The sequence below is a fragment of the Salvelinus sp. IW2-2015 genome, unplaced genomic scaffold (assembly GCF_002910315.2).
Source record: "Salvelinus sp. IW2-2015 unplaced genomic scaffold, ASM291031v2 Un_scaffold3794, whole genome shotgun sequence".
In the NCBI taxonomy this organism is placed as follows: domain Eukaryota; kingdom Metazoa; phylum Chordata; class Actinopteri; order Salmoniformes; family Salmonidae; genus Salvelinus; species Salvelinus sp. IW2-2015.
In genome coordinates this window covers 18,215-26,306 of record NW_019945068.1, presented here as the reverse complement: position 1 = coordinate 26,306, position 8,092 = coordinate 18,215, and the positions used below count along the sequence as shown (strand labels likewise).

At 41.5% G+C, this 8,092-nt stretch overlaps 1 pseudogene; it reads left to right on the top strand.

Annotated features, from left to right (window-relative positions):
* LOC112076495 (intelectin-like) overlaps positions 1 to 7,174 on the top strand; it is a 34,510-nt pseudogene extending 27,336 nt beyond the window's left edge.
* Positions 7,175 to 8,092: the final 918 nt, after the last annotated feature.

Genomic DNA, 8,092 nt, shown 5'->3' with positions numbered 1-8,092 from the left:
AAAAAAAAAGAGCGAGATCCTGGTCCTGGTTGTTCCCTGTCTATACCAGTGTTTTCATCCTGGTCCTGGTTGTCCCCTGTCTATACCAGTGTTTTTATCCTGGTCCTGGTTGTTCCTGTCTATACCAGTGTTTTCATCCTGGTCCTGGTTGTCCCCTGTCTATACCAGTGTTTTTATCCTGGTCCTGGTTGTTCCCTGTCTATACCAGTGTTTTCATCCTGGTCCTGGTTGTCCCCTGTCTATACCAGGGTTTTTCATCCTGGTCTGGTTGTCCCCTGTCTATACCAGTGTTTTCATTTGTGTCGGTTTGTCTATACCAGGTTTTTTCATCCTGGTCTTGGTTGTCCCCTGTCTATACCAGGGTTTTTCATCCTGGTCCTGGTTGTCCCCTGTCTATACCAGGGTTTTTTCATCCTGGTCCTGGTTGTCCCCTGTCTATACCAGGGTTTTTTCATCCTGGTCTTGGGGGTAAAAAGGGGCCATTATAGTTTTTAGCACTACACACCGTATTCCACTAATCAACTTGATCAAACAAACCTGTGATTATTGGATTCAGGTTTTCAGTGCATTCGAAAGTATTCAGACCCCTTGACTTCCACATTTCGTTATGTTACATCCGTATTCTAAAACGGATTAAATCGTTTTTCCCCCTCAACACATCCCATAGGGCGGCGCACAATTGGCCCAGTGTCGTCCGGGTTTGGCCGGGGTAGGCCGTCATTGTAAATGAGAATTTGTTCTTAACTGACTTGCCTAGTTAAATATAATAAAAATAATAAAACACACACGTGTCTGTATCAAGTATTTAACTTTCCTCTCATCTTCTTGATTTCCAGTAGCCGTGCAGGCCGTCCACGAGGGCAGACATGCAGTCGAGGTTGGGCCCAGTTTCCAGTCTCTCAGAACAGACTTCAACAGCTTGGAGAGGCTGAGGAACAGAACACGATACGTTGCCAGGAGCTGTAAAGAAACAAGGGACAGATATAACCAACACAAAGGTAAGAAACATTTTTATACAATAATAATAATAATAATATATTAACTATATATGCCTTTTGATTAACTATAGATGCTTTTATTCAAAGCGTCTTACAGGATTACGTGTAAACATTTTCACATGGGTTTCCCCAGTGGGATATTAACCCACAATCCTAACGTTGCCTTGCTCTGTGCTACACAGGACCACCCATGTTTATAACTGCTGTACACTGCGGTGCTGTATATTAAAGTATTATTCATGTCTGATCACTCAAACTACAACAGAAAGAATAGCAGTGACAATCTTGTACTGTTTATCTGTCGCCACCCGGTGGTTATGTTTGGTGCTGCGTTTACAGTACATTGAGTATCACCATGGTTACAAAGAATTTACTCATCAGTTGGGCATCTATATTTCGTTGTATTTAGATATATTTAGGCATTTAGTTTGTTATATTTACATATATGTTAGTATATTTAGGTTTACACTTGCTTATACGTAAGTATATAGTTCAATATATTGTTAAATACTTCAATATATGTAGGTATATATTTCAAGATACAGTACCAGGACACAGCTACTCATTCCAGGATTTTTCTTTATTTTTACTATTTTCTACATTGTAGAATTACAGTGAAGACATCAAAACTATGAAATAACACATATGGAATCATGTAGTAACCAAACAAGAAAAAGGATGCCAAGAGTGTGCAAAGCTGTCATCAAGGCAAAGGGTGGCTACTTTGAAGAATCTCAAATCTCAAATATATTTTGATTTGTTTAACACTTTTTTAGATACTACATGATTCCATTTGTATTATTTAATAGTTTTGATATCTTCACTATTATTCTACAATGTAGAAAATAGTACAAATATAGAAAAAACCTAGAATAAGGAGGTGTGTCCGAACTTTTAACTGGTACAGTATCTATTTACATATTTCAACATACGTAATTATGTACATTTCAATATATTTGTATACATATTTCTAATATATTTCTCTGTCTGTCAGATGGTCTGTACTACCTGACTACGGCCAGCGGGGTGGTGTACCAGGCCTTCTGTGACATGACCACAGCGGGCGGCGGCTGGACCCTGGTGGCGAGCGTGCACGAGAACAACATGTATGGGAAGTGCACGGTGGGTGACCGCTGGTCCAGTGAGCAGGGTAGTAACCCCAACCGGCCAGACGGAGAGGGGAACTGGGCCAACAGGGTCACCTTTGGAACAGCAGAGGGCGCCACCTCTGACGACTTCAAGGTAGAACAACTTGTTTTGTCTTGTCTAGTCTAGACGGTCTAGTCTCAATCGCTTTTTCTAGATCATCTAGTGTTGTCTAGATGTCTTTTTCTAGATCATCTACTTTTGTCTAGTCTAGACGGTCTAGTCTCAATCGCTTTTTCTAGATCATCTAGTTTTGTCTAGTCTAGATATATTTTTCTAGATCATCTACTTTTGTCTAGTCTTGACGGTCTAGTCTCAATCACTTTTTCTAGATCATCTAGTTTTGTCTAGTCTATATGTATTTTTCTAAATCATCTACTTTTGTCTGGTCTTGACGGTCTAGTCTCAATCTCAATCAATTGAGTGTTGTTTAGACTAGATCGTTTTTCCCCGATATCCAACACATCGACTGTACAGTCGGGCATCAGATTGCTATATGATATGATGGGGTTTAAGCTGATATGTTAAATAGATGATCAGATTGCTATATCATACGATGGGGTGTAAACTAAACTAATGTTAAAAACTTGTACAGCAGGGTTGGGCTCAATTCCATTTCAATTCCAGTCTGTCTAGAAAGTTAACCATGTTACAATTTTAAATTCTTCCCATTGAAATGCATTGAAAAATTGGAATTGGAATTACAGTGCATTTCCTGAATCAAAACACAAATCAATACATCTCCTCCTGTCTCCCTCAGAACCCTGGGTATTAATACATCTCCTCCTGTCTCCCTCAGAACCCTGGGTATTAATACATCTCCTCCTGTCTCCCTCGACCCTGGTTTAATCTCTCCTGTCTCCTCAGAACCCTGGGTATTAATAACATCTCTCTTTCGACCCTGGGTATTATGACATCGTGGCGGAGGACATGTCTGTGTGGCACGTTCCCAACAACTCTCCTATGGAACACTGAACCTGGCGTCCATCCTGCGTTACCACACAGAGAGCCGCTTCCTCACCCTGCATGAGGGCAACCTGCACCAACTCTTCAAGGTATCAAACACAACACACACACACACACACACACACACACACACACACCACACACACACACACACACACACACACACACACACACACACACACACACACACACACACACACACACACACACACACACACACACACACACACACACACACACGCACACACAATAATTGATGTGTTTTTGTTAAATGTACTTACACAGGTGTTTGAGGTGGTTTGGTCCACATTTGCGTTATGAATAATTTTGACAAACTAATGCATCAAGCTTATGCCTAGGCTTTAGCTCAGCAGGTTAACACAGTCTTGAGACCCCCACAGTGGGTCAAACAGCTGGGTGCTTGATGAAGCTCAACATGAATGACATGTTGTGTTCTGATATCCCAGACCCACCCGGTGAGATACAACGTGGGGTCTTGCAGCAACAGAGGACCATCCGTTCCTGTTGTCTATGACCATGGAGACACAGAAACCACCAGACAGCTGTATGGACCCAGCTCAAGAGTAAGGGGCCTCTTTAATTTGATCAACCATGAACTATTGAAAGAGAGTGATTTAATGAAATATATCTGTAGACATAGAGTTGAAGACGGAAGTTTACATACAGCTTAGCCAAATACATTTAAACTCAGTTTTCACAATTCCTGACATTTAATCCTAGTAAAAAATGCCCTGCCTTAGGTCAGTTAGGATCACCACTTTATTTTAAGAATTTGAAATGTCAGAATAAATAGTAGAGAAAATGATTTTTTTTCAGCTTTTATTTCCTTCATCACATTCCCAGTGGGTCAGAAGTTTACATACATTAAATTAGTATTTGGTAGCATTGCCATTAAATTGTTTAACTTGGGTCAAACGTGTCGGGTAGCCTTCCACAAGCTTCCCACAATAAGTTGGGTGAATTTTGGCCCATTCCTCCTGACAGAGCTGGTGTAACTGAGTCAGGTTTGTAGGCCTCCTTGCTCGCACAGCCTTTTTCAGTTCTGCCCACACATTTTCTATAGGATTGAGATCAGGGCTTTGTGAGGGCCACTTCAATACCTTGACTTTGTTGTCCTTAAGCCATTTTGCCACAACTTTGAAGTATGCTTGGGGTCATTGTCCATTGGAAGACCCATTTGAACCAAGCTTTAACTCCTGACTGATGTCTTGAGATGTTGTTTTCAATATATCCACATATTTTCCTTCCTCATGAGCCATCCATTTTGTAAAGTGCACCAGTCCCTCCTGCAGCAAAGCACCCCCACAACATGATGCTGCCACCCCCGTGCTTCACGGTTGGGATGGTGTTCTTCAGCTTGCAAGCATCCCTTTTCCTCCAAACATAACGATTATGTTATGGCCAAACAGTTCCATTTTTGTTTCATCAGACCAGAGGGCATTTCTCCAAAAAGTACGATCTTTGTCCCCATGTGCAGTTGCAAACCGTAGTCTCAGCTTTTTTATGGCGGTTTTGTAGCAGTGGCTTCTTCCTTGCTGAGCGGCCATTCAGGTTATGTTGATATAGGACTCATTTACTGTGGATATAGATACTGTTTCCTCCAGCATCTTCACAAGGTCCTTTGCGTTTGTTTTGGGATTGATTTGCACTTTTCGCACGGAAGTACGTTCATCTCTAGAGACAGAACGTCTCCTTCCTGAGCGGTATGACGGCTGCGTGGTCCCATGGTGTTTATACTGGCGTACTATTGTTTGTACAGATGAACGTGGTACCTTCAGGCATTTGGAAATTGTTCCCAAGGATGAACCAGACTTGTGGAGGTCTACAATTGTTTTTCTGGGTCTTGCCTGACTTCTTTTGATTTTCCCATGATGTCAAGCAAAGAGGCACTGAGTTTGAAGGTAGGCCTTGAAATATGTACACAGGTACACCTCCAATTGACTCAAATTGATGTCAATTAGCCTATCAGAAGCTTCTAAAAGCCATGACATCATTTAGTGTATGTAAACTTCTGACCACTGGAATGTGATACAGTGAATTATAAGTGAAATGATCTGTTTGTAAACAATTGTTGGAAAAATTACTTGTGTCATGCCCAAAGTAGATGTTGTAACCGACTTGCCAAAACTATAGTTTGTTAAAAGAAATTTGTGGAGTGATTGAAAAACGAGTTTTAATGACTCCCACCTAAGTGTATGTAAACTTCCCCTCACTGTATAAACTGTTGTTCCTTTATCTCAGGAAGTATGTGATTTTTATTCAATCATACTTTATCCACCATGACACATAGACATATATAGTCTTTCAGTCAAACTAAATATACACCCCCTGAAAAGAACATATATTTAAGGAGGTGTGGTATATGGCCAATATACCACGGCTAAGGGCTGTTCTTAGGCCGACGCAACGCAGAGTGCCTGGATACAGCCCTTAGCCGTGGTATATCGGCCATATCCCACAACCCCCGAGGAGCATTATTGCTATTATAAACTGGTTACCAATGTTAATTAGAGCAGTAAAAATAAATTTTTGACATACCTGTGGTATATCGGTCTGATATACACGGAATCAGCCAATCAGCATTTAGGGCTCGAACCACACAGTTTTATGAATATACTACACGTATATACGCCTTGTAGATATCAAAACGTTACTGTCATTAAGTTTATACAGAAGGGGAATCTGTCTATGGAATAAATGACGTGGCTTGTTACGTTTAAATCATGTTTCTGCCATGTTCTTTATCTCCTAAAGGTGAGTTTAACCTGGCTTCATCACGTTCAGAGTCATAAATTATGAACGAGCAGCCATGGCCATCTGCTCTGGGGTCAAACCAACTGGCTGTAACACTGAACATGTAAGTTAAAAGGAACAATTGTGGTATTTTTAAAGGCAAATATTACTGTGTGTGTGTGTGTCTGTGTGTCCTGTGTGTTGTGTGTGTGGTCTGTGTGTCTGTATCTGTGTCTGTGTCTTGTGAGTGTGTGTGTGTCTGTGAGTGTGTCTGTGTGTCCTGTGTGTCTGTGTGCCTGTGTGTCTGTGGTTGTCTGTGGTGTCTGTGTGTCTGTGTGGTCTGTGTGTCTGTGTGTTGTGTGTATGTTTGTTTGTGTTATGTTTTGTTTGTGTGTATGTTTTGTTTGTGTCTATGTGTGTTTGTGTGTGTCTGTTTGTTTGTGTGTGTGGTTTGTGTGTCTATGTGGTGTGTCTGTTTGTGTGTCTATGTGTGGTGTCTGTTTGTTTGTGTGTCTATGTGTGTGTCTGTTTGTTTGTTTTTGTGTGTGTCTGTTTGTTTTGTGTCTATGTGTGTGGTCTGTTTGTTTGTTTGTGAGTGTCTGTGTGTTGTCTGTTTGTTTGTTTGTGTGTGTCTGTTGTCTGTCTGTTTGTTTGTGTGTCTATGTGTGTGTCTGTTTGTTTGTTTGTGTGTGTCTGTGTGTGTCGTTTGTTTGTTTGTGAGTGTCCTGTTTGTTTGTTTTGTGAGTGTCTGTGTGTGTCTGTTTGTTTGTTTGTGTGTGTCTGTGTGTGTCTGTTTGTTTGTGTGTCTATGTGTGTGTCTGTTTGTTTGTTTGTGTGTCTATGTGTGTGTCTGTTTGTTTGTTTGTGTGTGTCTGTGTGCTGGAAGCATTAGAAGGCATGCATGTGTCCATCTGTTTCATAACTCTGTGTGTGTGTGTGTGTGTGTGTGTGTGTGTGTGTGTGTGTGTGTGTGTGTGTGTGTGCAGTACTGTATAGGAGGTGGTGGACACTTCCTGAGGATGCTCCTAGTCAGTGTGGTGACTTCACTGGCTTTGACTGGGACGGCTACGGGACCAACACAGGCTTTAGTGCGTCCAGGGAGATCACCGAAGCTGCTGTGATGCTCTTCTACTACGTTAAATTCCATCCAACATCCGTTTACTATATTCTATACACTGTCAAGAATACAACTTTATTGTCCAAAAGAACCAACCATTCCATGGTATTGAATAGAAACTAACCATTCCATGCCGTCAACGTATATTCAGATTTGTTGTCGTTTGTTCTAATGAAATCCCCTGTTTGATGAGATGATGTAATAGATACAACTTCTTCCGTGGTTACTATAGAGGAACCATTCATCATTAAATGTACTGTACAAATACAATTACATATACGTGCTGTCATGTCCAGTATTACTGCATGTTAATATACCTTCTGAGTTGTAATGTTGGTTGTTGGCCAATAGGTGTCGCCGGTGGATCCGATAAACAGGGTTCAGTAGTGCCCTGTATAGTTTACTACTTTCTCCACTCGTCAGGCTTTTACCTGTTCTATCCCACAGGGCTCTGTTCAAAAGTAGTGCCCTGTATAGTTTACTACTTTCTCCACTCCTCAGGCTTTTACCTGTTCTATCCCACAGGGCTCTGTTCAAAGTAGTGCCCTGTATAGGAGATAGGGTGCCATTTGTCTAGGTGTCTGTCCTAGATCGTCTAGTTTGGTCTAGAATTGATCGTCTAGTTTGGTCTAGTTTGGTCTAGTCTTGCTCGTTGGTCTAGTCTTGATCGACTAATTTGTTCTAGTCTTGGCCGTCTAGTTTGGGTCTAGTCTTGGTTGTCTAGTTTGGTCTAGTCTTGGTTGTCTAGTTTTGGTCTAGTCTGGTTGTCAGTTTTGGTCTAGTCTTGGCGTCTAGTTTGGTCTAGTCCTTGGTCGTCTAGTTTGGTCTAGTCTTGATCGTCTAGTTTGGTCTAGTCTTGGTCGCCTAGTTTGGTCTAGTCTTGGTCGTCTAGTTTGGTCTTGGTCGTCTAGTTTGGTCTAGTCTTGGTCGTCTAGTTTGGTCTGTCTTGGTCGTCTAGTTTGGTCTAGTCTTGGTCGTTAGTTTGGTCTAGTCTTGGTCGTCTAGTTTGGTCTAGTCTTGGTCGTCTAGTCTTGGTCGTCTAGTTTGGTCTCGTCTTGATCGTCTAGTTTGGTCTAGTCTGGTCGCCTAGTTTGGTCTATGTCTTGGTCGT